This window comes from Oncorhynchus tshawytscha, unplaced genomic scaffold, assembly GCF_018296145.1.
Source record: "Oncorhynchus tshawytscha isolate Ot180627B unplaced genomic scaffold, Otsh_v2.0 Un_contig_6972_pilon_pilon, whole genome shotgun sequence".
In the NCBI taxonomy this organism is placed as follows: domain Eukaryota; kingdom Metazoa; phylum Chordata; class Actinopteri; order Salmoniformes; family Salmonidae; genus Oncorhynchus; species Oncorhynchus tshawytscha.
In genome coordinates, this window is record NW_024609502.1 from 75,001 (window position 1) to 102,816 (window position 27,816).

General features: G+C 49.1%; 1 pseudogene; it reads left to right on the plus strand.

Annotated features, from left to right (window-relative positions):
* The window catches only part of LOC121844978, a 120,239-nt pseudogene that overhangs the window by 33,623 nt on the left and 58,800 nt on the right, over nt 1-27,816 (plus strand).

The window sequence follows — 27,816 nt, forward strand, 5'->3', positions numbered from 1 at the left end:
TTCCTGTGGACCATGATGCCATGATGCCATGATGCCTGTCTCTTTAAACCATGAAGCCTGTTCCTGTGGACCATGTCTATGCCATGATGCCTGTCTCTTTAAACCATGAAGCCTGTTCCTGTGGACCATGTCTATGCCACGATGCCTGTCTCTGTAGATTGTAGCTTAGAGACAAAGCTGTTCTCTTTCATTTCAATAGGTCGGACTCATGCCCTTGTTGTTTACTAAATGAAAGCGCTCTAAAGGGACAATACCTGGGAGCGACGAGCGTGACGTCATGGTGGGGATGACATAATGCCATATGATCGACTGTCAGCTATACGCTGTGGCTGTATTAGACAGGCTTGGCCCCGTCTCTGTGCCGACACTCCTCTCTTCTCCTCTTGTTCGGGCTCTTTAAACACGTGGCTACTGTGGATTTCCACATCCATCAGCTCCCATTGCCTAGCTCGCAGCTCAAGCTGTGTGTTCTTAAACAGCTCACGCCTTTTGGATCCCACTAATACCAACCAAGAGCCATTACCTCATCTCACCCTCTCTTGTTCTGCGTGTCTGTCTGTCTGTCTGTCTGTCTGTCTGTCTGTCTGTCTGTCTGTCTGTCTGTCTGTCTGTCTGTCTGTCTGTCTGTCTGTCTGTCTGTGCTCTCTCTATTTATCTCTCTCTCTCTCTCTCACTCTCTTTCTTTGATGTCTGGTGTGTGCTTTAATGAAAGTATTATAGACGGGTTCTACTCTTACTTTGCTGCTGATGCTGCTCGCGCGCACACACACACACACACACACACACACTGCAACTGCCACATGCTGCTAACCGCCTGCCAAGCTAAGGCCAATACATTGGCACCTCGCTCCAGGCCTTTCTATGTATAAAACTGCTATACACACACACTCCTTCCTACCCTGTGGTCCGTGGGACAGGCCACTGTTTTGATGGAAAAATGTACATTTGCATTTTTTTGTCATTTATCAGACGCTCTTATCCAGAGCAGCTTACAGGTGCAATGATGGTTAGATGCCTTGGTTAAAGGCACATCGGCAGATTTTTCACCTATTCAGCGCAGGGATTCAAACCAGCAACCTTTTGGTTACTGGCCTTAACCGTCAGGCTACCTGCCATTTGGAGCACCATCGGCATCCCAAATGGCAACCTATTCCCTACATAGTGCACTTCTTTTGACCAGGACCCATAGAGCAAGAGGGGGCCATTTTGGAATGCAGTCAACATTCTTTAATTAATGACCCATCTGTCCTGCTTCCCTGCCAGTCCTCTGATGTTTGATCTTCAAACTGATGACACACACCAAATGCTCATCCTCATCTTGTCTTCCTTCCTGCTTCTTCTGACGCAACTTGCCATGAATTCTAGCAAGCAGTCATTTCACAGTTTCAAGCAGGCATTGGACAGGACAGCAGGACTCAGGCTCACAGACTCACCTGCACCTCGAAAGATTTAGTCACACAGGAAGAGAAGAGAGAAAGAGACGAGGATTGAGCAGAAGTTAGGTTAACGTGTCAGTCGGGAGTATAGCAGACAGACCAGTAAGGCTAACAGGGGTTTTGTTACAGACCAGTAAGGCTAACAGGGGTTTTGTTGTAGACCAGTAAGGCGGTCTGTATGTGTGTGTTCCTAGTGTAGAAGACCTGACCAGTCTATGTGTGTGTTCCTAGTGTAGTAGACCTGACCAGTCTATGTGTGTGTTCCTAGTGTAGCAGATCTGACCAGTCTATGTGTGTGTTCCTAGTGTAGCAGATCTGACCAGTCTATGTGTGTGTTCCTAGTGTAGCAGACCTGACCAGTCTATGTGTGTGTTCCTAGTGTAGCAGATCTGACCAGTCTATGTGTGTGTTTCTAGTGTAGCAGATCTGACAAGTCTATGTGTGTGTTCCTAGTGTAGAAGACCTGACCAGTCTATGTGTGTGTTTCTAGGCTTTTCAAGTGAGTCCTGGCAGAGTATCTGACGCAGTAATGGAGGCATCAAAGACAGGCGTTGTGGTGAGTCACCCAATGGTTCGCTTGCCTTTTTACATCACTGTCTACCTCCCAAATAGAAAGCTATTCCATATATAGTGCACTTCTTTTGAACCAGTGGCCAAGTAGTTCACTATGATGGGAATAGGGTGCCATTTGGGATGCAGTCAGTGTCCTGGTTGTCCTGGTGTTTGGGGAGGGAGAGGCCATTGAGACAATGGCCAGGTACGGCCGCACAGCCAGGTGGACGTTTGGATTGTCCTTCCTCTCATGCTTCTCATTCACATGCGTGAACAGACACCCGTTTCAAAAAAAGAGCTGTTGTGACTATTCCTCTTTGTTGTGCTGCCTGCGGCTGTTGTTTCTTCCCGTCGTCACTGTTGTTGTTGTTGAATTCATGGGTTGCTATGTTCTCTCTCTCTGTCTCTCTCTGTCTCTCTCTCTTCTCTCTCTCTTCCCTCTCTCTCTCTTCCCTCTCTCTTGCCTCTCTCTCTCTCTCTCTTTCTCTCTCTCTCTCTCTCTCTCTGTCTCGCTCTCTCTTTCTCTCTCTCTCTCTCTGTCTCTCTCTCTCTTCTCTTTCCTTCTTCCTCTCTCTCTCTCTCTCTCTTCCCTCTCTCTCTCTTCCCTCTCTCTTCTCTCTCTCTCTCTCTTTCTCGCTCTCTCTATCTCTCTCTCTTTCCTCTCTCTCTCTCTCTCTCTTTCTCTCTCTCTTTCTCTCTCCCTCTTTCTCTCTCTCTCTCTTCCCTCTCTCTCTTCCCTCTCTCTCTCTCTTTCTCTCTTCCCTCTCTCTTCCCTCTCTCTCTCTCTCTCTAAACCCTCTGATCTAAACCCTCTGACTAACCCACTAACTGTCTGGGTTCTCAACCCTCTGACTAACCCACTAACTGTCTGGGATCTCAACCCTCTGACTAACCCACTAACTGTCTGGGTTCTCAACCCTCTGACTAACCCACTAACTGTCTGGGATCTCAACCCTCTGACTAACTCACTAACTGTCTAGGATCTCAACCCTCTGATCTAAACCCTCTGATCTAAACCCTCTGACTAACCCACTAACTGTCTGAGATCTCAACCCTCTGACTAACCCACTAACTGTCTGGGATCTAAACCTCTGACTAACCCACTAATTGTCTGGGATCTCAACCCTCTGACTAACCCACTAACTGTCAGGGATCTCAACCCTCTGACTAACCCACTAACTGTCTGGGATCTCAACCCTCTGACTAACCCTCAAAAACAATTATTAGAAGCATGATTCATCAACACACATCTTTTGAGTTGTGGATCTCAACCTCACTCATCACCATTGAATGTTGTGAATGTAGCTGTATAGTATTCTGAATATTTCTACAGAGAACTATTCTGATGATCTTTCTCTCTGCTTCAAGGTTATCTTGTGTTATCTTTTATCGCTCAGAACTGAATATTGGCTTTGGTATGGACGGATGATGCTATTTTGCAGTCGTTTATTGTGGAACTATAACCTGTAGTTCAGATGTTTTTTGGGGAACTATAATCTGTAGTTCAGATGGTTTATTGGGGAACTATAATCTGCAGTTCAGATGGTTTATTGTGGAACTATAATCTGTAGTTCAGATGGTTTTTTGGGGAACTTTAATCTGTAGTTCAGATGGTTTATTGTGGGACTATAACCTGTAATTCAGATGGTTTATTGTGGAACTGTAATCTGTAGTTCAGGTGGTTTATTGGGGAACTATAATCTGTAGTTCAGATGGTTTATTGGGGAACTATAATCTGTAGTTCAGATGGTTTATTGGGGAACTATAACCTGTAGTTCAGTTGGTAGTGATCAAGATGGTCATTTACATTCAAATAATATTTTTTTTAAATTGTATTTTCACTTCCCACAATAATTGTAATAACATACATTTGTATGTATGTACATTTACATTTTTAAAATGCTTGTCAGATAGCAGACGCTCTTATCCAGAGTGACTTACACTAGTGAGTTCATACATTTTTCCATACGGGTTCCCGTGGTATCGAATCCACAACCCTGGCTTTGCAAGCGTCATGCTCGACCAACTGAGCCACATGGGACCACACAATGTTAGGGCTCTGCAAGTGTCATGCTCGACCAACTGAGCCACACGGGACCACACAATGTTAGGGCTTTGCAAGCGTCATGCTCGACCAACTGAGCCACACGGGACCACACAATGTTAGGGCTCTGCAAGTGTCATGCTCGACCAACTGAGCCACACGGGACCACACAATGTTAGGGCTCTGCAAGTGTCATGCTCGACCAACTGAGCCACACGGGACCACACAATGTTAGGGCTCTGCAAGTGTCATGCTCGACCAACTGAGCCACACGGGACCACACAATGTTAGGGCTCTGCAAGTGTCATGCTCGACCAACTGAGCCACACGGGACCACACAATGTTAGGGCTCTGCAAGCGTCATGCTCGACCAACTGAGCCACACGGGACCACACAATGTTAGGGCTCTGCAAGCGTCATGCTCGACCAACTGAGCCACACGGGACCACACAATGTTAGGGCTCTGCAAGCGTCATGCTCGACCAACTGAGCCACACGGGACCACACAATGTTAGGGCTCTGCAAGTGTCATGCTCGACCAACTGAGCCACACAATGTTAGGGCTCTGCAAGCGTCATACTCGACCAACTGAGCCACACGGGACCACACAATGTTAGGGCTCTGCAAGTGTCATACTCGACCAACTGAGCCACACGGGACCACACAATGTTAGGGCTCTGCAAGTGTCATGCTCGACCAACTGAGCCACACGGGACCACACAATGTTAGGGCTCTGCAAGTGTCATGCTCGACCAACTGAGCCACACGGGACCACACAATGTTAGGGCTCTGCAAGTGTCATGCTCGACCAACTGAGCCACACGGGACCACACAATGTTAGGGCTCTGCAAGTGTCATACTCGACCAACTGAGCCACACGGGACCACACAATGTTAGGGCTCTGCAAGTGTCATGCTCGACCAACTGAGCCACACTGGACCACACAATGTTAGGGCTCTGCAAGTGTCATGCTCGACCAACTGAGCCACACGGGACCACACAATGTTAGGGCTCTGCAAGCGTCATACTCGACCAACTGAGCCACACGGGACCACACAATGTTAGGGCTCTGCAAGTGTCATGCTCGACCAACTGAGCCACACGGGACCACACAATGTTAGGGCTCTGCAAGTGTCATGCTCGACCAACTGAGCCACACGGGACCACACAATGTTAGGGCTCTGCAAGTGTCATGCTCGACCAACTGAGCCACACGGGACCACACAATGTTAGGGCTCTGCAAGTGTCATACTCGACCAACTGAGCCACACGGGACCACACAATGTTAGGGCTCTGCAAGTGTCATGCTCGACCAACTGAGCCACACTGGACCACACAATGTTAGGGCTCTGCAAGTGTCATGCTCGACCAACTGAGCCACACGGGACCACACAATGTTAGGGCTCTGCAAGCGTCATACTCGACCAACTGAGCCACACGGGACCACACAATGTTAGGGCTCTGCAAGCGTCATGCTCGACCAACTGAGCCACACGGGACCACACAATGTTAGGGCTCTGCAAGCGTCATACTCGACCAACTGAGCCACACGGGACCACACAATGTTAGGGCTCTGCAAGCGTCATACTCGACCAACTGAGCCACACGGGACCACACAATGTTAGGGCTCTGCAAGCGTCATGCTCGACCAACTGAGCCACACGGGACCACACAATGTTAGGGCTCTGCAAGCGTCATGCTCGACCAACTGAGCCACACGGGACCACACAATGTTGGTAGAGTAGCTTCATCCTGTTTGAAATCCATTGCCATTCACACTCATTTTAAAGAAAAGACTGATCGACATGACAACTGTGTGTAGTTGATCACCTGCCGGGTGTCCACATGTATTGTCAGGAAATGTATTGAAAATGACGGCCGATGTTCTGTGGTCAGAGGCAATAGGATGACCATCCACTGAACACAGTCAACGGTTCTCTTGGTCTGTTTTCTCCCACAGAGCAAAGCCAAATTAAAGGTGCACTTAGCAATTTCTTTTAGGTCCCCTCCCTGTAATATCTCACTGGCCTGTTCCTCTGCCTGTCCCAACAGCAAACCCTGGAGAACAACCTCACCAACCTGGTGAAGAGAAACAGTGAGCTGGAGAACCAGATGGCCAAACTCATCCAGATCTGTCAGCAGGTTGAGGTGAGTCTAGGGCTGTTGTTGTGACCCTATTACAAACTACACCAGCAGTCATGACCTCAGTCTCAAATTCCAATGTGACTGCTGAGTCACGGTAATCTCCTCTTATGCACTATGGACATGCTTTGGTAGTACCCAACTCGCTAGCTAATGGTCTAGTACTCAGGGCTCTATTGTCCCTCCATCAGGTCCTAATGGTCTGGTACTCAGGGCTCTATTGTCCCTCCATCAGGTTCTAATGGTCTGGTACTCAGGGCTCTATTGTCCCTCCATCAGGTCCTAATGGCCTGGTACTCAGGGCTCTATGGTCCCTCCATCAGGATCTAATGGTCTGGTACTCAGGTCTCTATTGTCCCTCCATCAGGGCCTAATGGTCTGGTACTCAGGGCCCTACTGTCCCTCCATCAGGTCCTAATGGTCTGGTACTCAGGACTCTATTGTCCTTTATCTACCCACTCTGACATTACTGCAAATGCCATCGAAAGTCACTTCAAATACTTATTATCAAGACAGTGTTATGCTCTTAAAACTCAATCAGTCAATTAATCAAATGTATTGATAAAGCTCTTCTTACATCAGCTGATATCTCAAAGTGCTGTACAGAAACCCAGCCTAAAACCCCAAACAGCAAGCAATATGCAGGTGTAGAAGCACGGTGGCTAGGAAAAACTCCCTAGAAAGGCCAAAACCTAGGAAGAAACCTAGAGAGGAACCAGGCTATGAGGGGTGGCCAGTCCTCTTCTGGCTGTGCCGGGTGGAGATCATAACAGAACATGGTCAAGATGTTCAAACTAGAGGTCGACAGATTATGATTTTTCAACACCGATACCTATGCCGATTATTGGAGGATCCAAAAAAAAAAAGCTGATACTGATTAATCGGACAATTAAAAAATATGTATTTGTATAATGTATAATGTATTTGTATAATGTATTTGTAATAATGACAATTACAACAATACTGAATGAACACTTATTTTAACTTAATATAATACATTAAAAAAAATCAATTTAGCCTCAAATAAATAATGAAACATGTTCAATTTGGTTTAAATAATGCAAAAACAAAGTGTTGGAGAAGAAAGTAAAAGTGCAATATGTGCCATGTAAAAAGCTAACGTTTCAGTTCCTTGCTCAGAACATGAGAACATATGAAAGTTGGTGGTTCCTTTTAACATGAGACTTCAATATTCCAAGGTAAGAGGTTTTAGGTTGTAGTTAATATAGTATATAAAGGACTATTTCTCTCTATACCATTTGTATTTCATATACCTTTGACTATTGGATGGTCTTATAGGCACTATAGTATTGCCAGTGTAACAATATAGCTTCCGTCCCTCTCCTCTCCCCTACCTGAGCCTAGTTAAATAAAGGTATAAAATAAGTAAATAAATATAGTTCGCTACTTTTGAAAAAAGGCCTAAAGTAGTGTACTATATATGGAATAGGATGCCATTTGGGGCAGATCCCCATAGCATCACCCTCTGCCATCCCTCATCCCTGTGTGACGGTAATGGCCGACAGATGGAACCCTGGTTTAATTCTCTCCATCCCTCAGCCCTGTGTGACTGTAATGGCAGACAGATGGAACCCTGGTTTAATGCTCTCCATCCCTCAGCCCTGTGTGACGGTAATGGCCAACAGATGGAACCCTGGTTTAATTCTCTCCATCCCTCAGCCCTGTGTGACGGTAATGGCCGACAGATGGAACCCTGGTTTAATGCTCTCCATCCCTCAGCCCTGTGTGACGATAATGGCCAACAGATGGAACCCTGGTTTAATTCTCTCCATCCCTCAGCCCTGTGTGACAGTAATGGCCGACAGATGGAACCCTGGTTTAATGCTCTCCATCCCTCAGCCCTGTGTGACGGTAATGGCCGACAGATGGAACCCTGGTTTAATTCTCTCCATCCCTCAGCCCTGTGTGAGAGTAATGGCCGACAGATGGAACCCTGGTTTAATTCTCTCCATCCCTCAGCCCTGTGTGACAGTAATGGTCGACAGTTGGAACCCTGGTTTAATGCTCTCCATCCCTCAGCCCTGTGTGACAGTAATGGCCGACCGCTGGTTTAATTCTCTCCATCCCTCTCAACACTATTCATCCTTTATTAAACAGTAAACTCTATGTGAGTCCCAATGGCACCCTATTCCCTATTTAGTGCGCTGACCAGGGTCCATAGTGCACTGAATAGTGAATAGGGTCCCATTTGGGACGCATTCTCAATTTCCCGTTAGTCTGGGCCCGGAGAACCACAGTGTAACTAACTATTCATTCAGACCATCAGATTAAGTGATCTCTGTGTTATTCATCAACTCCTGAGGAGAGGAAAGTATTCCAATAAGTGTTTGTCTTCCCTCCTTTCTTCCCTTTTCCTCTCTGTCTCCTAACTGGTGTCGTCCTCCTCTCTGTCTCCGAACTGGTGTTGTCCTCCTCTCTGTCTCCTAACTGGTGTTGTCCTCCTCTCTTCCCTTTTCCTCTCTGTCTCCTAACTGGTGTTGTCCTCCTCTCTTCCCTTTTCCTCTCTGTCTCCTAACTGGTGTTGTCCTCCTCTCTTCCCTTTTCCTCTCTGTCTCCTAACTGGTGTTGTCCTCCTCTCTTCCCTTTTTCCTCTCTATCTCCTAACTGGTGTTGTCCTCCTCTCTTCCCTTTTCCTCTCTGTCTCCTAACTGGTGTTGTCCTCCTCTCTGTCTCCTAACTGGTGTCGTCCTCCTCTCCTAACTGGTGTCGTCCTCCTCTCCTAACTGGTGTTGTCCTCCTCTCTTCCCTTTTCCTCTCTGTCTCCTAACTGGTGTCGTCCTCCTCTCCTAACTGGTGTTGTCCTCCTCTCTTCCCTTTTCCTCTCTGTCTCCTAACTGGTGTTGTCCTCCTCTCCTAACTGGTGTTGTCCTCCTCCCCTAACTGGTGTTGTCCTCCTCTCTTCCCTTTTCCTCTCTGTCTCCTAACTGGTGTCGTCCTCCTCTCTTCCCTTTTCCTCTCTGTCTCCTAACTGGTGTCGTCCTCCTCTCCTAACTGGTGTTGTCCTCCTCTCTTCCTTTTCCTCTCTGTCTCCTAACTGGTGTCGTCCTCCTCTCCTAACTGGTGTTGTCCTCCTCCCCTAACTGGTGTTGTCCTCCTCCCTAACTGGTGTTGTCCTCCTCCCTAACTGGTGTTGTCCTCCTCCCTAACTGGTGTTGTCCTCCTCCCTAACTGGTGTTGTCCTCCTCCCCTAACTGGTGTTGTCCTCCTCTCTTCCCTTTTCCTCTCTGTCTCCTAACTGGTGTCGTCCTCCTCTCTTCCCTTTTCCTCTCTGTCTCTAACTGGTGTCGTCCTCCTCTCCTAACTGGTGTTGTCCTCCTCTCTTCCCTTTTCCTCTCTGTCTCCTAACTGGTGTCATCCTCCTCTCCTAACTGGTGTTGTCCTCCTCTCTTCCCTTTTCCTCTCTGTCTCCTAACTGGTGTCGTCCTCCTCTCCTAACTGGTGTTGTCCTCCTCTCTTCCCTTTTCCTCTCTGTCTCTAACTGGTGTCGTCCTCCTCTCCTAACTGGTGTTGTCCTCCTCTCTTCCCTTTTCCTCTCTGTCTCCTAACTGGTGTCGTCCTCCTCTCCTAACTGGTGTTGTCCTCCTCCCTAACTGGTGTTGTCCTCCTCCCTAACTGGTGTTGTCCTCCTCCCCTAACTGGTGTTGTCCTCCTCCCTAACTGGTGTTGTCCTCCTCCCCTAACTGGTGTTGTCCTCCTCCCCTAACTGGTGTTGTCCTCCTCCCCTAACTGGTGTTGTCCTCCTCTCTTCCCTTTTCCTCTCTGTCTCCTAACTGGTGTCGTCCTCCTCTCTTCCCTTTTCCTCTCTTCTCTAACTGGTGTCGTCCTCCTCTCTAACTGGTGTTGTCCTCCTCTCTTCCCTTTTCCTCTCTGTCTCCTAACTGGTGTCATCCTCCTCTCCTAACTGGTGTCGTCCTCCTCTCTTCCCTTTTCCTCTCTGTCTCCTAACTGGTGTCGTCCTCCTCTCCTAACTGGTGTTGTCCTCCTCTCTTCCCTTTTCCTCTCTGTCTCCTAACTGGTGTCGTCCTCCTCTCCTAACTGGTGTTGTCCTCCTCTCTTCCCTTTTCCTCTCTGTCTCCTAACTGGTGTCATCCTCCTCTCCTAACTGGTGTTGTCCTCCTCTCTTCCCTTTTCCTCTCTGTCTCCTAACTGGTGTCGTCCTCCTCTCCTAACTGGTGTTGTCCTCCTCTCTTCCCTTTTCCTCTCTGTCTCCTAACTGGTGTCATCCTCCTCTCTAACTGGTGTCGTCCTCCTCTCCTAACTGGTGTCGTCCTCCTCTCTTCCCTTTTCCTCTCTGTCTCTAACTGGTGTCATCCTCCTCTCCTAACTGGTGTCGTCCTCCTCTCTTCCCTTTTCCTCTCTGTCTCCTAACTGGTGTCGTCCTCCTCTCCTAACTGGTGTCGTCCTCCTCTCTTCCCTTTTCCTCTCTGTCTCTAACTGGTGTTGTCCTCCTCTCTTCCCTTTTCCTCTCTGTCTCCTAACTGGTGTTGTCCTCCTCTCCTAACTGGTGTTGTCCTCCTCTCTGTCTCCTAACTGGTGTCGTCCTCCTCTCCTAACTGGTGTTGTCCTCCTCTCTGTCTCCTAACTGGTGTTGTCCTCCTCTCCTAACTGGTGTTGTCCTCCTCTCTGTCTCCTAACTGGTGTTGTCCTCCTCTCTGTCTCCTAACTGGTGTTGTCCTCCTCTCCTAACTGGTGTTGTCCTCCTCTCTGTCTCCTAACTGGTGTTGTCCTCCTCTCTGTCTCCTAACTGGTGTCGTCCTCCTCTCCTAACTGATGTTGTCCTCCTCTCTGTCTCCTAACTGGTGTTGTCCTCCTCTCTGTCTCGTAACTGGTGTTGTCCTCCTCTCTGTCTCCTAACTGGTGTTGTCCTCCTCTCTGTCTCCTAACTGGTGTTGTCCTCCTCTCTGTCTCGTAACTGGTGTTGTCCTCCTCTCTGTCTCCTAACTGGTGTTGTCCTCCTCTCTGTCTCGTAACTGGTGTTGTCCTCCTCTCTGTCTCCTAACTGGTGTCGTCCTCCTCTCCTAACTGGTGTTGTCCTCCTCTCTGTCTCGTAACTGGTGTTGTCCTCCTCTCTGTCTCCTAACTGGTGTCGTCCTCCTCTCCTAACTGGTGTTGTCCTCCTCTCTGTCTCGTAACTGGTGTTGTCCTCCTCTCTGTCTCCTAACTGGTGTCGTCCTCCTCTCCTAACTGGTGTTGTCCTCCTCTCTGTCTCGTAACTGGTGTCGTCCTCCTCTCCTAACTGGTGTTGTCCTCCTCTCTGTCTCCTAACTGGTGTTGTCCTCCTCTCTGTCTCCTAACTGGTGTTGTCCTCCTCTCTGTCTCCTAACTGGTGTTGTCCTCCTCTCTGTCTCCTAACTGGTGTTGTCCTCCTCTCTGTCTCCTAACTGGTGTTGTCCTCCTCTCTGTCTCCTAACTGGTGTTGTCCTCCTCTCTGTCTCCTAACTGGTGTTGTCCTCCTCTCCTAACTGGTGTTGTCCTCCTCTCTGTCTCCTAACTGGTGTTGTCCTCCTCTCCTAACTGGTGTTGTCCTCCTCTCTGTCTCTAACTGGTGTTGTCCTCCTCTCCTAACTGGTGTTGTCCTCCTCTCTGTCTCCTAACTGGTGTTGTCCTCCTCTCCTAACTGGTGTTGTCCTCCTCTCTGTCTCCTAACTGGTGTTGTCCTCCTCTCCTAACTGGTGTTGTCCTCCTCTCCTAACTGGTGTTGTCCTCCTCTCTGTCTCGTAACTGGTGTCGTCCTCCTCTCCTAACTGGTGTTGTCCTCCTCTCTGTCTCCTAACTGGTGTTGTCCTCCTCTCTGTCTCCTAACTGGTGTTGTCCTCCTCTCCTAACTGGTGTTGTCCTCCTCTCTGTCTCCTAACTGGTGTTGTCCTCCTCTCCTAACTGGTGTTGTCCTCCTCTCTGTCTCCTAACTGGTGTTGTCCTCCTCTCCTAACTGGTGTTGTCCTCCTCTCTGTCTCCTAACTGGTGTTGTCCTCCTCTCCTAACTGGTGTTGTCCTCCTCTCTGTCTCCTAACTGGTGTTGTCCTCCTCTCCTAACTGGTGTTGTCCTCCTCTCCTAACTGGTGTTGTCCTCCTCTCTAACTGGTGTTGTCCTCCTCTCTAACTGGTGTCGTCCTCCTCTCTAACTGGTGTGTCCTCCTCTCCTAACTGGTGTCGTCCTCCTCTCTTCCCTTTTCCTCTCTGTCTCTAACTGGTGTCATCCTCCTCTCCTAACTGGTGTCGTCCTCCTCTCTTCCCTTTTCCTCTCTGTCTCTAACTGGTGTCGTCCTCCTCTCCTAACTGGTGTCGTCCTCCTCTCTTCCTTTTCCTCTCTGTCTCCTAACTGGTGTTGTCCTCCTCTCTTCCTTTTCCTCTCTGTCTCCTAACTGGTGTTGTCCTCCTCTCCTAACTGGTGTTGTCCTCCTCTCTGTCTCCTAACTGGTGTCGTCCTCCTCTCCTAACTGGTGTTGTCCTCCTCTCTGTCTCCTAACTGGTGTTGTCCTCCTCTCCTAACTGGTGTTGTCCTCCTCTCTGTCTCCTAACTGGTGTTGTCCTCCTCTCTGTCTCCTAACTGGTGTTGTCCTCCTCTCCTAACTGGTGTTGTCCTCCTCTCTGTCTCCTAACTGGTGTTGTCCTCCTCTCTGTCTCTAACTGGTGTCGTCCTCCTCTCCTAACTGATGTTGTCCTCCTCTCTGTCTCCTAACTGGTGTTGTCCTCCTCTCTGTCTCGTAACTGGTGTTGTCCTCCTCTCTGTCTCCTAACTGGTGTTGTCCTCCTCTCTGTCTCCTAACTGGTGTTGTCCTCCTCTCTGTCTCGTAACTGGTGTTGTCCTCCCTCTCTGTCTCCTAACTGGTGTTGTCCTCCTCTCTGTCTCGTAACTGGTGTTGTCCTCCTCTCTGTCTCCTAACTGGTGTCGTCCTCCTCTCCTAACTGGTGTTGTCCTCCTCTCTGTCTCGTAACTGGTGTTGTCCTCCTCTCTGTCTCGTAACTGGTGTTGTCCTCCTCTCTGTCTCCTAACTGGTGTTGTCCTCCTCTCTGTCTCCTAACTGGTGTTGTCCTCCTCTCTGTCTCGTAACTGGTGTCGTCCTCCTCTCCTAACTGGTGTTGTCCTCCTCTCTGTCTCCGAACTGGTGTTGTCCTCCTCTCTGTCTCCTAACTGGTGTTGTCCTCCTCTCTGTCTCCTAACTGGTGTTGTCCTCCTCTCTGTCTCCTAACTGGTGTTGTCCTCCTCTCTGTCTCCTAACTGGTGTTGTCCTCCTCTCTGTCTCCTAACTGGTGTTGTCCTCCTCTCCTAACTGGTGTTGTCTCCTCTCTGTCTCCTAACTGGTGTTGTCCTCCTCTCCTAACTGGTGTTGTCCTCCTCTCTGTCTCCTAACTGGTGTTGTCCTCCTCTCCTAACTGGTGTTGTCCTCCTCTCTGTCTCCTAACTGGTGTTGTCCTCTCTCCTAACTGGTGTTGTCCTCCTCTCTGTCTCCTAACTGGTGTTGTCCTCCTCTCCTAACTGGTGTTGTCCTCCTCTCCTAACTGGTGTTGTCCTCCTCTCTGTCTCGTAACTGGTGTCGTCCTCCTCTCCTAACTGGTGTTGTCCTCCTCTCTGTCTCCTAACTGGTGTTGTCCTCCTCTCTGTCTCCTAACTGGTGTTGTCCTCCTCTCCTAACTGGTGTTGTCCTCCTCTCTGTCTCCTAACTGGTGTTGTCCTCCTCTCCTAACTGGTGTTGTCCTCCTCTCTGTCTCCTAACTGGTGTTGTCCTCCTCTCTGTCTCCTAACTGGTGTTGTCCTCCTCTCCTAACTGGTGTTGTCCTCCTCTCTGTCTCCTAACTGGTGTTGTCCTCCTCTCTGTCTCCTAACTGGTGTCGTCCTCCTCTCCTAACTGGTGTTGTCCTCCTCTCCTAACTGGTGTTGTCCTCCTCTCCTAACTGGTGTCGTCCTCCTCTCCTAACTGGTGTCGTCCTCCTCTCCTAACTGGTGTTGTCCTCCTCTCCTAACTGATGTTGTCCTCCTCTCTGTCTCCTAACTGGTGTTGTCCTCCTCTCTGTCTCGTAACTGGTGTTGTCCTCCTCTCTGTCTCCTAACTGGTGTTGTCCTCCTCTCTGTCTCCTAACTGGTGTTGTCCTCCTCTCCTAACTGGTGTTGTCCTCCTCTCCTAACTGGTGTTGTCCTCCTCTCTGTCTCCTAACTGGTGTTGTCCTCCTCTCCTAACTGGTGTTGTCCTCCTCTCTGTCTCCTAACTGGTGTTGTCCTCCTCTCCTAACTGGTGTCTTCCTCCTCTCTGTCTCCTAACTGGTGTTGTCCTCCTCTCTGTCTCCTAACTGGTGTTGTCCTCCTCTCCTAACTGGTGTTGTCCTCCTCTCCTAACTGGTGTCTTCCTCCTCTCTGTCTCCTAACTGGTGTTGTCCTCCTCTCCTAACTGGTGTTGTCCTCCTCTCTGTCTCCTAACTGGTGTTGTCCTCCTCTCCTAACTGGTGTTGTCCTCCTCTCCTAACTGGTGTTGTCCTCCTCTCTGTCTCCTAACTGGTGTTGTCCTCCTCTCCTAACTGGTGTTGTCCTCCTCTCTGTCTCCTAACTGGTGTTGTCCTCCTCTCCTAACTGGTGTTGTCCTCCTCTCTGTCTCCTAACTGGTGTTGTCCTCCTCTCCTAACTGGTGTTGTCCTCCTCTCTGTCTCCTAACTGGTGTTGTCCTCCTCTCCTAACTGGTGTTGTCCTCCTCTCTGTCTCCTAACTGGTGTTGTCCTCCTCTCCTAACTGGTGTTGTCCTCCTCTCTGTCTCCTAACTGGTGTTGTCCTCCTCTCCTAACTGGTGTTGTCCTCCTCTCTGTCTCCTAACTGGTGTTGTCCTCCTCTCCTAACTGGTGTTGTCCTCCTCTCCTAACTGGTGTTGTCCTCCTCTCTGTCTCCTAACTGGTGTTGTCCTCCTCTCTGTCTCCTAACTGGTGTTGTCCTCCTCTCCTAACTGGTGTTGTCCTCCTCTCTGTCTCCTAACTGGTGTTGTCCTCCTCTCTGTCTCCTAACTGGTGTTGTCCTCCTCTCTGTCTCCTAACTGGTGTTGTCCTCCTCTCTAACTGGTGTCTTCCTCCTCTCTGTCTCCTAACTGGTGTTGTCCTCCTCTCTGTCTCCTAACTGGTGTCTTCCTCCTCTCCTAACTGGTGTTGTCCTCCTCTCTGTCTCCTAACTGGTGTTGTCCTCCTCTCTGTCTCCTAACTGGTGTTGTCCTCCTCTCTGTCTCCTAACTGGTGTTGTCCTCCTCTCCTAACTGGTGTTGTCCTCCTCTCTGTCTCCTAACTGGTGTTGTCCTCCTCTCTGTCTCCTAACTGGTGTTGTCCTCCTCTCCTAACTGGTGTTGTCCTCCTCTCTGTCTCCTAACTGGTGTTGTCCTCCTCTCCTAACTGGTGTTGTCCTCCTCTCTGTCTCCTAACTGGTGTTGTCCTCCTCTCCTAACTGGTGTTGTCCTCCTCTCTGTCTCCTAACTGGTGTTGTCCTCCTCTCCTAACTGGTGTTGTCCTCCTCTCTGTCTCCTAACTGGTGTCGTCCTCCTCTCCTAACTGGTGTTGTCCTCCTCTCCTAACTGGTGTTGTCCTCCTCTCCTAACTGGTGTCGTCCTCCTCTCCTAACTGGTGTCGTCCTCCTCTCCTAACTGGTGTCGTCCTCCTCTCCTAACTGGTGTCGTCCTCCTCTCTTCCTTTTCCTCTCTGTCTCTAACTGGTGTCATCCTCCTCTCTAACTGGTGTCGTCCTCCTCTCTTCCCTTTTCCTCTCTGTCTCTAACTGGTGTCGTCCTCCTCTCCTAACTGGTGTCGTCCTCCTCTCTTCCCTTTTCCTCTCTGTCTCCTAACTGGTGTTGTCCTCCTCTCTTCCTTTTCCTCTCTGTCTCCTAACTGGTGTTGTCCTCCTCTCCTAACTGGTGTTGTCCTCCTCTCTGTCTCCTAACTGGTGTCGTCCTCCTCCTAACTGGTGTTGTCCTCCTCTCTGTCTCCTAACTGGTGTTGTCCTCCTCTCCTAACTGGTGTTGTCCTCCTCTCTGTCTCCTAACTGGTGTTGTCCTCCTCTCTGTCTCCTAACTGGTGTTGTCCTCCTCTCCTAACTGGTGTTGTCCTCCTCTCTGTCTCCTAACTGGTGTTGTCCTCCTCTCTGTCTCCTAACTGGTGTCGTCCTCCTCTCCTAACTGATGTTGTCCTCCTCTCTGTCTCCTAACTGGTGTTGTCCTCCTCTCTGTCTCGTAACTGGTGTTGTCCTCCTCTCTGTCTCCTAACTGGTGTTGTCCTCCTCTCTGTCTCCTAACTGGTGTTGTCCTCCTCTCTGTCTCGTAACTGGTGTTGTCCTCCTCTCTGTCTCCTAACTGGTGTTGTCCTCCTCTCTGTCTCGTAACTGGTGTTGTCCTCCTCTCTGTCTCCTAACTGGTGTCGTCCTCCTCTCCTAACTGGTGTTGTCCTCCTCTCTGTCTCGTAACTGGTGTTGTCCTCCTCTCTGTCTCGTAACTGGTGTTGTCCTCCTCTCTGTCTCCTAACTGGTGTTGTCCTCCTCTCTGTCTCCTAACTGGTGTTGTCCTCCTCTCTGTCTCGTAACTGGTGTCGTCCTCCTCTCCTAACTGGTGTTGTCCTCCTCTCTGTCTCCGAACTGGTGTTGTCCTCCTCTCTGTCTCCTAACTGGTGTTGTCCTCCTCTCTGTCTCCTAACTGGTGTTGTCCTCCTCTCTGTCTCCTAACTGGTGTTGTCCTCCTCTCTGTCTCCTAACTGGTGTTGTCCTCCTCTCTGTCTCCTAACTGGTGTTGTCCTCCTCTCCTAACTGGTGTTGTCCTCCTCTCTGTCTCCTAACTGGTGTTGTCCTCCTCTCCTAACTGGTGTTGTCCTCCTCTCTGTCTCCTAACTGGTGTTGTCCTCCTCTCCTAACTGGTGTTGTCCTCCTCTCTGTCTCCTAACTGGTGTTGTCCTCCTCTCCTAACTGGTGTTGTCCTCCTCTCTGTCTCCTAACTGGTGTTGTCCTCCTCTCCTAACTGGTGTTGTCCTCCTCTCCTAACTGGTGTTGTCCTCCTCTCTGTCTCGTAACTGGTGTCGTCCTCCTCTCCTAACTGGTGTTGTCCTCCTCTCTGTCTCCTAACTGGTGTTGTCCTCCTCTCTGTCTCCTAACTGGTGTTGTCCTCCTCTCCTAACTGGTGTTGTCCTCCTCTCTGTCTCCTAACTGGTGTTGTCCTCCTCTCCTAACTGGTGTTGTCCTCCTCTCTGTCTCCTAACTGGTGTTGTCCTCCTCTCTGTCTCCTAACTGGTGTTGTCCTCCTCTCCTAACTGGTGTTGTCCTCCTCTCTGTCTCCTAACTGGTGTTGTCCTCCTCTCTGTCTCCTAACTGGTGTCGTCCTCCTCTCCTAACTGGTGTTGTCCTCCTCTCCTAACTGGTGTTGTCCTCCTCTCCTAACTGGTGTCGTCCTCCTCCTAACTGGTGTCGTCCTCCCTCCTAACTGGTGTCGTCCTCCTCTCCTAACTGGTGTTGTCCTCCTCTCCTAACTGATGTTGTCCTCCTCTCTGTCTCCTAACTGGTGTTGTCCTCCTCTCTGTCTCGTAACTGGTGTTGTCCTCCTCTCTGTCTCCTAACTGGTGTTGTCCTCCTCTCTGTCTCCTAACTGGTGTTGTCCTCCTCTCCTAACTGGTGTTGTCCTCCTCTCCTAACTGGTGTTGTCCTCCTCTCTGTCTCCTAACTGGTGTTGTCCTCCTCTCCTAACTGGTGTTGTCCTCCTCTCTGTCTCCTAACTGGTGTTGTCCTCCTCTCCTAACTGGTGTCTTCCTCCTCTCTGTCTCCTAACTGGTGTTGTCCTCCTCTCTGTCTCCTAACTGGTGTTGTCCTCCTCTCCTAACTGGTGTTGTCCTCCTCTCCTAACTGGTGTCTTCCTCCTCTCTGTCTCCTAACTGGTGTTGTCCTCCTCTCCTAACTGGTGTTGTCCTCCTCTCTGTCTCCTAACTGGTGTTGTCCTCCTCTCCTAACTGGTGTTGTCCTCCTCTCCTAACTGGTGTTGTCCTCCTCTCTGTCTCCTAACTGGTGTTGTCCTCCTCTCCTAACTGGTGTTGTCCTCCTCTCTGTCTCCTAACTGGTGTTGTCCTCCTCTCCTAACTGGTGTTGTCCTCCTCTCTGTCTCCTAACTGGTGTTGTCCTCCTCTCCTAACTGGTGTTGTCCTCCTCTCTGTCTCCTAACTGGTGTTGTCCTCCTCTCCTAACTGGTGTTGTCCTCCTCTCTGTCTCCTAACTGGTGTTGTCCTCCTCTCCTAACTGGTGTTGTCCTCCTCTCTGTCTCCTAACTGGTGTTGTCCTCCTCTCTCCTAACTGGTGTTGTCCTCCTCTCTGTCTCCTAACTGGTGTTGTCCTCCTCTCCTAACTGGTGTTGTCCTCCTCTCCTAACTGGTGTTGTCCTCCTCTCTGTCTCCTAACTGGTGTTGTCCTCCTCTCTGTCTCCTAACTGGTGTTGTCCTCCTCTCCTAACTGGTGTTGTCCTCCTCTCTGTCTCCTAACTGGTGTTGTCCTCCTCTCTGTCTCCTAACTGGTGTTGTCCTCCTCTCTGTCTCCTAACTGGTGTTGTCCTCCTCTCCTAACTGGTGTCTTCCTCCTCTCTGTCTCCTAACTGGTGTTGTCCTCCTCTCTGTCTCCTAACTGGTGTCTTCCTCCTCTCCTAACTGGTGTTGTCCTCCTCTCTGTCTCCTAACTGGTGTTGTCCTCCTCTCTGTCTCCTAACTGGTGTTGTCCTCCTCTCTGTCTCCTAACTGGTGTTGTCCTCCTCTCCTAACTGGTGTTGTCCTCCTCTCTGTCTCCTAACTGGTGTTGTCCTCCTCTCTGTCTCCTAACTGGTGTCTTCCTCCTCTCTGTCTCCTAACTGGTGTTGTCCTCCTCTCCTAACTGGTGTTGTCCTCCTCTCTGTCTCCTAACTGGTGTTGTCCTCCTCTCTGTCTCCTAACTGGTGTCGTCCTCCTCTCCTAACTGGTGTTGTCCTCCTCTCCTAACTGGTGTTGTCCTCCTCTCCTAACTGGTGTCGTCCTCCTCTCCTAACTGGTGTCGTCCTCCTCTCCTAACTGGTGTCGTCCTCCTCTCCTAACTGGTGTTGTCCTCCTCTCCTAACTGATGTTGTCCTCCTCTCTGTCTCCTAACTGGTGTTGTCCTCTCTCTGTCTCGTAACTGGTGTTGTCCTCCTCTCTGTCTCCTAACTGGTGTTGTCCTCCTCTCCTAACTGGTGTTGTCCTCCTCTCCTAACTGGTGTTGTCCTCCTCTCTGTCTCCTAACTGGTGTTGTCCTCCTCTCCTAACTGGTGTTGTCCTCCTCTCTGTCTCCTAACTGGTGTTGTCCTCCTCTCCTAACTGGTGTCTTCCTCCTCTCTGTCTCCTAACTGGTGTTGTCCTCCTCTCTGTCTCCTAACTGGTGTTGTCCTCCTCTCCTAACTGGTGTCTTCCTCCTCTCTGTCTCCTAACTGGTGTTGTCCTCCTCTCTGTCTCCTAACTGGTGTCTTCCTCCTCTCCTAACTGGTGTTGTCCTCCTCTCTGTCTCCTAACTGGTGTTGTCCTCCTCTCTGTCTCCTAACTGGTGTTGTCCTCCTCTCTGTCTCCTAACTGGTGTTGTCCTCCTCTCCTAACTGGTGTTGTCCTCCTCTCTGTCTCCTAACTGGTGTTGTCCTCCTCTCTGTCTCCTAACTGGTGTCTTCCTCCTCTCTGTCTCCTAACTGGTGTTGTCCTCCTCTCCTAACTGGTGTTGTCCTCCTCTCTGTCTCCTAACTGGTGTTGTCCTCCTCTCTGTCTCCTAACTGGTGTCGTCCTCCTCTCCTAACTGGTGTTGTCCTCCTCTCCTAACTGGTGTTGTCCTCCTCTCCTAACTGGTGTCGTCCTCCTCTCCTAACTGGTGTCGTCCTCCTCTCCTAACTGGTGTTGTCCTCCTCTCCTAACTGATGTTGTCCTCCTCTCCTAACTGATGTTGTCCTCCTCTCTGTCTCCTAACTGGTGTTGTCCTCCTCTCTGTCTCGTAACTGGTGTTGTCCTCCTCTCTGTCTCCTAACTGGTGTTGTCCTCCTCTCTGTCTCCTAACTGGTGTTGTCCTCCTCTCCTAATAGCTTGTTAGGGAGGATGTTCCGTTGTGGGGATCAAATCAGCGGATATTTTAGAGCGTCACTTATCGTTTTTCGTTAAAATTCAAACTTTCATGAAAACACACAAACAAGGTATTAAATTAAAGCTACACTCGTTGTGAATCTAGCCACCGAGTCAGATTTGTAAAATGCTTTTCGGCGAAAGCATGAGAAGCTATTATCTGATAGCATGTAACACCCCAAAAGACCCGTAGAGGACGAAAACAAAAATAATTAGCATAGTCGGCGCTACACAAACCGCACAATAAAATATAAAACATTCATTACCTTTGACCATCTTCTTTCTTGGCACTCCTTGATGTCCCATAATCAATACTGGGTCTTTTTTTGGATTAAATCGGTCCATATATAGCCTAGATATCGATCTATGAAGACTGTGTGGAAAACGGAAAAAAATAGCGTTTCATAACGTAACGTCATTTTTAAAAGTTAAAAAGTCGACGATAAACTTTCACAAAACACTTCGAAATACCTTTCTAATGCAACTTTAGGTATTACTACACGTCAATAAGCTATAAAAATCATCAGTGGGCGATGTAAATTCGATAGCCTGCCGTGTGGAAAAATGTCCGGAGAAAAAGACAGACAATGCCTCGGGTCGGTGGTCGGAGAGAATCGTTTCCCTTCGGTCGGATCTACCAAGAATCAATTCAGATTCAAATGAGGAGACTCTATAGATCCTGTGGTAGCTGTAGGTACTGCAAGCTCGGCCCCATATATTACGGTTCACCTTTAACAATTCATGGGAGTGGCGCATGGATATTTTTTTCCATCTCCAGTGATCAGATTTTCCTGCGCTTTTCGATGAAACAGACGTTCTGTTATAGTCACAGCCGTGATTTAAACAGTTTTAGAAACGTCTGAGTGTTTTCTATCCACACATACTAATCATATGCATATACTATATTCCTGGAATGAGTAGCAGGGCGCTGAAATGTTGCGCGATTTTTAACAAAAAGCTGCGAAAATTCGCATCATCCCAAACAGGCTCTGTCTCCTAACTGGTGTTGTCCTCCTCTCTGTCTCCTAACTGGTGTTGTCCTCCTCCTAACTGGTGTTGTCCTCCTCTCCTAACTGGTGTTGTCCTCCTCTCCTAACTGGTGTTGTCCTCCTCTCTGTCTCCTAACTGGTGTTGTCCTCCTCTCCTAACTGGTGTTGTCCTCCTCTCTGTCTCCTAACTGGTGTTGTCCTCCTCTCCTAACTGGTGTCTTCCTCCTCTCTGTCTCCTAACTGGTGTTGTCCTCCTCTCTGTCTCCTAACTGGTGTTGTCCTCCTCTCCTAACTGGTGTTGTCCTCCTCTCCTAACTGGTGTTGTCCTCCTCTCTGTCTCCTAACTGGTGTTGTCCTCCTCTCCTAACTGGTGTTGTCCTCCTCTCTGTCTCCTAACTGGTGTTGTCCTCCTCTCCTAACTGGTGTTGTCCTCCTCTCTGTCTCCTAACTGGTGTTGTCCTCCTCTCTGTCTCCTAACTGGTGTTGTCCTCCTCTCTGTCTCCTAACTGGTGTTGTCCTCTCCTAACTGGTGTCTTCCTCCTCTCTGTCTCCTAACTGGTGTTGTCCTCCTCTCTGTCTCCTAACTGGTGTCTTCCTCCTCTCCTAACTGGTGTTGTCCTCCTCTCTGTCTCCTAACTGGTGTTGTCCTCCTCTCTGTCTCCTAACTGGTGTTGTCCTCCTCTCTGTCTCCTAACTGGTGTTGTCCTCCTCTCCTAACTGGTGTTGTCCTCCTCTCTGTCTCCTAACTGGTGTTGTCCTCCTCTCTGTCTCCTAACTGGTGTCTTCCTCCTCTCTGTCTCCTAACTGGTGTTGTCCTCCTCTCCTAACTGGTGTTGTCCTCCTCTCTGTCTCCTAACTGGTGTTGTCCTCCTCTCTGTCTCCTAACTGGTGTCGTCCTCCTCTCCTAACTGGTGTTGTCCTCCTCTCCTAACTGGTGTTGTCTCCTCCTCCTAACTGGTGTCGTCCTCCTCTCCTAACTGGTGTCGTCCTCCTCTCCTAACTGGTGTCGTCCTCCTCTCCTAACTGGTGTTGTCCTCCTCTCCTAACTGATGTTGTCCTCCTCTCTGTCTCCTAACTGGTGTTGTCCTCCTCTCTGTCTCGTAACTGGTGTTGTCCTCCTCTCTGTCTCCTAACTGGTGTTGTCCTCTCTGTCTCCTAACTGGTGTTGTCCTCCTCTCCTAACTGGTGTTGTCCTCCTCTCCTAACTGGTGTTGTCCTCCTCTCTGTCTCCTAACTGGTGTTGTCCTCCTCTCCTAACTGGTGTTGTCCTCCTCTCCTAACTGGTGTCTTCCTCCTCTCTGTCTCCTAACTGGTGTTGTCCTCCTCTCTGTCTCCTAACTGGTGTTGTCCTCCTCTCCTAACTGGTGTCTTCCTCCTCTCTGTCTCCTAACTGGTGTTGTCCTCCTCTCTGTCTCCTAACTGGTGTTGTCCTCCTCTCCTAACTGGTGTTGTCCTCCTCTCCTAACTGGTGTTGTCCTCCTCTCCTAACTGGTGTTGTCCTCCTCTCCTAACTGGTGTTGTCCTCCTCTCCTAACTGGTGTTGTCCTCCTCTCCTAACTGGTGTTGTCCTTCTCTCTTTAACTGGTGTTGTCCTCCTCTCCTAACTGGTGTTGTCCTCCTCTCCTAACTGGTGTTGTCCTCCTCTCCTAACTGGTGTCTTCCTCCTCTCTGTCTCCTAACTGGTGTTGTCCTCCTCTCTGTCTCCTAACTGGTGTCTTCCTCCTCTCCTAACTGGTGTTGTCCTCCTCTCTGTCTCCTAACTGGTGTTGTCCTCCTCTCTGTCTCCTAACTGGTGTTGTCCTCCTCTCTGTCTCCTAACTGGTGTTGTCCTCCTCTCCTAACTGGTGTTGTCCTCCTCTCTGTCTCCTAACTGGTGTTGTCCTCCTCTCTGTCTCCTAACTGGTGTCGTCCTCCTCTCCTAACTGGTGTTGTCCTCCTCTCCTAACTGGTGTTGTCCTCCTCTCCTAACTGGTGTCGTCCTCCTCTCCTAACTGGTGTCGTCCTCCTCTCCTAAGTGGTGTCGTCCTCCTCTCCTAACTGGTGTTGTCCTCCTCTCCTAACTGATGTTGTCCTCCTCTCTGTCTCGTAACTGGTGTTGTCCTCCTCTCTGTCTCCTAACTGGTGTTGTCCTCCTCTCTGTCTCCTAACTGGTGTTGTCCTCCTCTCCTAACTGGTGTTGTCCTCCTCTCCTAACTGGTGTTGTCCTCCTCTCTGTCTCCTAACTGGTGTTGTCCTCCTCTCCTAACTGGTGTTGTCCTCCTCTCTGTCTCGTAACTGGTGTTGTCCTCCTCTCTGTCTCCTAACTGGTGTTGTCCTCCTCTCTGTCTCCTAACTGGTGTTGTCCTCCTCTCCTAACTGGTGTTGTCCTCCTCTCCTAACTGGTGTTGTCCTCCTCTCTGTCTCCTAACTGGTGTTGTCCTCCTCTCCTAACTGGTGTTGTCCTCCTCTCTGTCTCCTAACTGGTGTTGTCCTCCTCTCCTAACTGGTGTCTTCCTCCTCTCTGTCTCCTAACTGGTGTTGTCCTCCTCTCTGTCTCCTAACTGGTGTTGTCCTCCTCTCCTAACTGGTGTCTTCCTCCTCTCTGTCTCCTAACTGGTGTTGTCCTCCTCTCTGTCTCCTAACTGGTGTTGTCCTCCTCTCCTAACTGGTGTTGTCCTCCTCTCCTAACTGGTGTTGTCCTCCTCTCCTAACTGGTGTTGTCCTCCTCTCCTAACTGGTGTTGTCCTCCTCTCTGTCTCCTAACTGGTGTTGTCCTCCTCTCCTAACTGGTGTCTTCCTCCTCTCTGTCTCCTAACTGGTGTTGTCCTCCTCTCTGTCTCCTAACTGGTGTTGTCCTCCTCTCCTAACTGGTGTCTTCCTCCTCTCTGTCTCCTAACTGGTGTTGTCCTCCTCTCTGTCTCCTAACTGGTGTTGTCCTCCTCTCCTAACTGGTGTTGTCCTCCTCTCCTAACTGGTGTTGTCCTCCTCTCCTAACTGGTGTTGTCCTCCTCTCCTAACTGGTGTTGTCCTCCTCTCCTAACTGGTGTTGTCCTCCTCTCCTAACTGGTGTTGTCCTCCTCTCCTAACTGGTGTTGTCCTCCTCTCCTAACTGGTGTTGTCCTCCTCTCCTAACTGGTGTTGTCCTCCCTCCTAACTGGTGTTGTCCTCCTCTCCTAACTGGTGTTGTCCTCCTCTCCTAACTGGTGTTGTCCTCCTCTCCTAACTGGTGTTGTCCTCCTCTCCTAACTGGTGTTGTCCTCCTCTCCTAACTGGTGTTGTCCTCCTCTCCTAACTGGTGTTGTCCTCCTCTCCTAACTGGTGTTGTCCTCCTCTCCTAACTGGTGTTGTCCTCCTCTCCTAACTGGTGTTGTCCTCCTCTCCTAACTGGTGTCCTCCTCTCCTAACTGGTGTTGTCCTCCTCTCCTAACTGGTGTCCTCCTCTCCTAACTGGTGTTGTCCTCCTCTCCTAACTGGTGTTGTCCTCCTCTCCTAACTGGTGTTGTCCTCCTCTCCTAACTGGTGTCTTCCTCCTCTCTGTCTCCTAACTGGTGTTGTCCTCCTCTCTGTCTCCTAACTGGTGTCTTCCTCCTCTCCTAACTGGTGTTGTCCTCCTCTCTGTCTCCTAACTGGTGTTGTCCTCCTCTCCTAACTGGTGTCCTCCTCTCCTAACTGGTGTTGTCCTCCTCTCCTAACTGGTGTCCTCCTCTCCTAACTGGTGTTGTCCTCCTCTCCTAACTGGTGTTGTCCTCCTCTCTGTCTCCTAACTGGTGTTGTCCTCCTCTCCTAACTGGTGTCTTCCTCCTCTGCCTGCATACGGAATCAGCTCCACAACAATCTGTTCGTCTTGTATTCCTAATACATGATTAAGCTATACGACTGACTTGGCCATCAAGAGAACTTGCCCCGTGTTAAAACAAACTGATAAAAGCTTCTTTAAAAAAAAAAGAAAATGGATTTCCTTATGGATGCTTGTTGCTAGCTATTCTCTGGTGTGAGGTTTGTGTGAAAGGCTTTGGTTATTCTGAGGAGAAGCATAGGATACCTTATGTGGGGTAATGCTAACGTGCTATGCTAATGGAGGTCAAACCTACTATGTGCGTGTGCGTGTGTGTGTGTGTGCGTGCTCGTTTCTTCCCAGAAGCCTCCCTGCTAGGAGGAGATGGAAGAGTTCTTTGTCTCTGTTCTATAACACTTCAGGGAGAAAGGAGGGAGAAACACAGCTCACTAATAATGCATCACAACAACAGAGGGCTGACTGGCTGCATGGGGCTCTATACAGTTCTGGTGTGACCTGAATTTTTCTGTTGTCGCTGCGTTGCATACAGTTATCTCTCTCTCCAAGATGATATGATCAAAACGAGGACTGTGATTCTGCCGGTGGGGTTCTATAGTGATGCCATAGCAACGCTGCCTTCAGCTATATCTCTCCTTTTAGAGTTTGACAGATACCCTCATTGATAAACTGATAATTGTTTTTCTCCCGAGGTATTTATGTTTCTCTGTTGTTTCTTTGACAACAGTTTGAATATATGTTGGTTTTGCCTGTGTGTTCGGTTGTGTTGACAGTATAATCGTCTCGGTGATGTGTACAGTAGTCAGAGTGTTGTAGCACTTAGTTGAAGCATATGCCAAAACCATCCATATTTTAACAGACCTCAATGCTCTTTTTGCTGGAGAGTGCAGGACAGGACAGGGAGGTCCCTTGTGACTTGTGGACGTGCGCTTGGACACTTCCTTCTTTTTGACTCCTGTTTAATCTGTCAGGCTGGAGGAGAGACCAGCACTAATCACTGCTGTGACAAACAACAGCCTCTCACCATGACTCCTGTTTAATCTGTCAGGCTGGAGGAGAGACCAGCACTAATCACTGCTGTGACAAACAACAGCCTCTCACCATGACTCCTGTTTAATCTGTCAGGCTGGAGGAGAGACCAGCACTAATCACTGCTGTGACAAACAACAGCCTCTCACCATGACTCCTGTTTAATCTGTCAGGCTGGAGGAGAGACCAGCACTAATCACTGCTGTGACAAACAACAGCCAGTTCTTCGCTCCTCTCCGCACCGATCTGTTCACTTTAAAGGCCCAACTAAACAAAACGGAAACTTATTTTCTTGCTATAAATCAATGGGTATACATCATTCATTTAAATGATCAAGAACGGTTTAAATATCACAGAGTGCGCCTTTAAAAGAACCCAGGCCCTCACTGTTATCTGGGGCTCCTTGCTGTTTTCTGCTCTCTTTCACCTTTTACACAGGTAAAGTCGGTAGTTTACATACACTTTAGCCAAATACATTTAAACTCAGTTTTTCACAATTCCTGACATTTAATCTTAGTAAAAATTCTCTGTCTTAGGTCGGTTAGGATCACCACCAAGCTAGTAGCTATATGAGATCAGACCCAGCTAGTAGCTATATGAGATCAAACCCAGCTAGTTGCTATATGAGATCAGACCCAGCTAGTAACTATATGAGATCAGACCCAGCTAGTAGCTATATGAGATCAGACCCAGCTAGTAGCTATATGAGGTCAGACCCAGCTAGTAACTATATGAGATCAGACCCAGCTAGTAGCTATATGAGATCAGACCCAGCTAGTAGCTATATGAGATCAGACCCAGCTAGTAGCTATATGAGATCAGACCCAGCTAGTAGCTATATGAGGTCAGACCCAGCTAGTAACTATATGAGGTCAGACCCAGCTAGTAGCTATATGAGATCAGACCCAGCTAGTAACTATATGAGATCAGACCCAGCTAGTTGCTATATGAGATCAGACCCAGCTAGTAGCTATATGAGGTCAGACCCAGCTAGTAGCTATATGAGATCAGACCCAGCTAGTAACTATATGAGATATATGAGTATCCTTCATTCATTACCAGCATCGGTAGCTAGACATGTTCTTCAACCTCATTACTGTACAATAACTCTAGAATTGTCTTTTTAATGTCCACGCCATCTCTCTCCATCTCTTCCTTATAAGAACCCTACCCAGTGCATTTCAGAAAATTGCTAGTGCATTTTAGCCAAGGGGTCCGGGCTCCCTTGGTTGCCATTATGTGTCAGAACAGAGTAATACATCTTTCCAGTGAATGATAAAACATTAATCCAGCCTAGGATTTAGTGGTAGAGACCAAGCGGCCGGGGCAGGTGGCTCAAGGAGCATGTGTTTCAGGTGTCAGAGTGAATCATGTCTGGGAGGGGAATGTCCTCCACTAGAGGTCAGAGTGAATGATGTCAGGGTTAGGGTTAGGAAAATTCCTCACCTAGAGGTCAGAGTTAACTTATTGAGTGTAGGGGCAGTATTTTTATTTTTTGGATGATAAACATACTCATTTGAAACTGCCTATTTCTCAGGCCCAGAAACTAGAATATGCATATACTTGTCATATTAGGACAGAACACACTCTAAAGTTTCCAAAACTGTCAAAATATTGTCTGTGAGTATAACAGAACTGATATTGCAGGCGAAAACCTTAGGAAAATCAAACCAGGAAGTGGCTTCTATTTTGAAAGCTCCATGTTCCATAGCCTGCCTTCGCTCCATTTAAAGGGATATCAACCAGATTC